Source organism: Curcuma longa, chromosome 15, assembly GCF_044706935.1.
Source record: "Curcuma longa cultivar G26 ecotype Majalengka, Jawa Barat chromosome 15, ITB_CL_G26_1.1, whole genome shotgun sequence".
Classification (NCBI taxonomy): Eukaryota; Viridiplantae; Streptophyta; class Magnoliopsida; order Zingiberales; family Zingiberaceae; genus Curcuma; species Curcuma longa.
Genome location: NC_133875.1, coordinates 9,042,922 through 9,046,482, shown reverse-complemented (window position 1 = coordinate 9,046,482; position 3,561 = coordinate 9,042,922).

Here is a 3,561-nt window from a genome sequence, read left to right as displayed (position 1 = left end):
ACTCAACTCTTATCTCAACAACTTACCTTGTGCATGATTCCTTCGGCTTCTCATCTCTCAAATGTCAGAGCACCTTTTCTCAACTTTAAGTCCCTTAGATGCATTGAACCCATCAACTCCCTTCTTGTGTCATCCTTCACGTTCACTCATGTCTTTTGCCAAGGTTTGCTATCTCCAATGCTCGTCATCCTTTCTAATCTCTTGGGTGTTCCACACCACCTTTCACAATACTCCACCAGAACTTGAGTCATCGAATACCTATATATTCTCCTAAGTTCCTGCACACTTAGATACACATATAAGAAACACAACAAAGGTCTAATTTGACCTTATTTGACAATCCATCAAAACACTCATGGTTTCACCACTTAGGATTCTAACAAAAGCTAGTTCATGTCTAGGACAAGCAGCTTGTAATTTTTTTATCTTCATCACCATCAATCGATTGTTATGTTTGATATAACTGATATAGTAGGAAATGGAAAACCTACATTTTTGACACCATCATTTCCAATTTTTCTTTCATTCGATTATATATGGAAGTCAATTTTCAAAGTGATCTTCTGAACCTTCTATCCAGTCTAGAAAGATATTAGTTGATTTCATTAGTCAACTAAAAACCCTTTTGTTTGGTCTCGAATTACTTTAATTAACTTTTAAAGTATTTGTTCAGTCTATGGAGCCATCAGTTGATTACACAAGTCAACTGAATAACATTCTATTCGTTTTTAGATTGAAAATATTGTTCATAATGAAAATATTATTCATGCTAAAAATACTATTCATTTAGTTAACTGGCAAAGTAGATTGAAGGGCAAGATCGTACTAAACAGACTTCACTATGTTGAAATCACTATTTACTATGTTGAAACCACTAGTTATAATATTGAAAATAATATTCACATTGAACTATGTCATGCTAGGAGATCCCACATCTCTAAGACTTCCTCGTATTCCTAGTATAGGTCATTCTTGACTTGTTAGTACTTTAATTGCTTAAAGTCACTCCTTTGAAACTTCGAACCATGTCTAGCACTACAAAAAAAGTAACATTTAGGGATGAATTTTACGATGAATCCTCAAAAATAATTCATCACAAATTATTTTGTGACAAACATTGCGACGAAAATTTCTCGTTGCAATATAGTCGTTGCCAATTTCTATGATGAAAATTTGAAATTTTGTCGTAATATTTTACGACGAAACCAACATTTGTCATAGAATTCGTCGCCAATTGGTGATGAATTAATTTTCATCGCCAATTGGCTATGAAAATCAATTTTTGTCGCTAATTGATAATAAGCAGTGAATTACAATAGACTTGTGACGAATGTGATTTCATAGCAGAATTCATCGCAAAACAAGGTTTTTTCACCTAACCTGCTCTTTTTTGCATTATCCCATATATACAAAATGATTCAATCAGATCGATACAAATTATACAAACAAATATGTTCAATCTAACTATATTTTTTCACCTAACCTGCTCTTTTTTGCATTATCCCATATATACAAAATGATTCAATCAGATCGATACAAATTATACTTACAAATATGTTCAATCTAACTATACAAATAATCTATTCATTCACAATCCACCATAAACTATACAAACAACAAAATGATACAAAATCCATATCTACTATATATACTAAAACATGTTCATATAAAATCCATTTCACCATATCAACTCATAATATAAATCCATATCAACAACATGATACAAAATCCATATCAACAACATGATACAAAATCCATTCCACCACATCAAGTCATAATACAACAAAATCAATATGAAGAAGTCTCTGAAGACAAGAGAAAGATACAACAAAATCATCGTCGTGGTCTTTTTTCCTCCGGAGACACTACTTCCTTTTCCTTCCATATCTCTTCTCATCCTGCATAAGAAAACAAAGAATGAAAAAGTATCATTTTTAAAAAGAAAAATAAAATCTATAAACTAAATATGTAAAGACTTACCTCTTCTGATATGAGCTCACGAATCCTGTTACAAAAAAAATTAATAGTTTTAATAAAAAATGTATAAATGAAGAACTTACAACTTAATGAAATGACAAATGTTAATAATACTGATTCTAAAAAAATAAATTCATACACAAAAAAGTCATAAAGAACCACCACCACCACCATCGTCGTCACCATCACGAGGAACGAAATTTAACTGAAGATGTTGTATGATCAGGTTTTATTGTTGATAAAATTCACTAATTTCTTGATCCCTTTGCCTCATTTCTTGATCCCTTTGCATTAATAAGCCCTTCAAATGGCTAACCTCTTCAGTCAAATTAAATATCTGTGTCGTTACGGCTGGAGAGGTGGTAGAAGATGTACCAGCAACTCTATGAGTTCTACTCAAAGAACTCATGTCCAATATCCTTCCCCTACCTTTGGATCCCCCACTAGCCTCCAGCCATAAACTCATATCATTCCCAACAGAGGGCTCAGATCCATCATTTTCATCACAAGCATTTGAATTTTATTGTGCTAGCTCGAGCTCATCATATTTGTCCTATATTTTCATAAGAAAAATTAAAATAATAATATTTGAGAAACACATATAAAGATATAGCAGATACATAACTAATAACATCTATTAGTTATATTGTAATCAAAACCTTAATTGATTTAGCTCGAGTCCCCGTATCTATGTCTTATCCTTGGCTTAAAAAATCATGGTTAGAAATAATGACATAATTTAAAATAAATTAAAATTAAAGTGGTTGAAAAAAATTATCAATCTGCATGTATGCTCATCAATATTGATTGAGCCGCCTGCATATGTCGCAGATAAGTCTCCAGAATTATAAACTTGATTGAGCTTATTCTATTGACTCCTCTTTCTACTCTCCTCAGTTTCCCAAAAATTGTAGATCGTGGCCCAATTCTCCTCGGTGATGCATGGTGGATTTTTTTCCCTCATCTTTGCATGATTAAGCACATGACAGATGTGATCACCATATTTTTTTCTTAAAAATTCTTCTAATTTCCAATTCATCATTAGGATCCCAAGTGAACACCCATTGAAATGAAAAATAAATAATTGATTATATATTCAACATTAATTTTATATATAAAATAAAGTGGATATGTTACCTTAAATTCATTCCACCATAACTCTTTAGTAGAATCAGGAGTGTTTGTATATGTCATTGAATCCCCTCGCCAATGGTTATTCACAATTCTATTAATATCATGAATAACACGTACAAAATCAACAAAGTTATAATACAATATGAAATAAATAATGTTAAATAATTATAATAGTTGACAACATTAATTATTTTAAAGTACTTATGAATTCTCGATAGGGGATATAAACTCTCGACTATCGGTCATCTCTGCAGCTGATTATCTAGTTGAAGGACCTTCCATGGGTACTGGGGAATGGGAAGGTCCTAGCGAGTCATGTGTATGAGATGGTCCTGCACCTGAAGGAGGGAGGGTCGTAGGTGCAGACTGGCCATGACTGCTGCTGCATCGACCACGTCGAAACTGTAAAAAAAATATTAGCATAAAATAAATAAAAATTATTTGTATAAT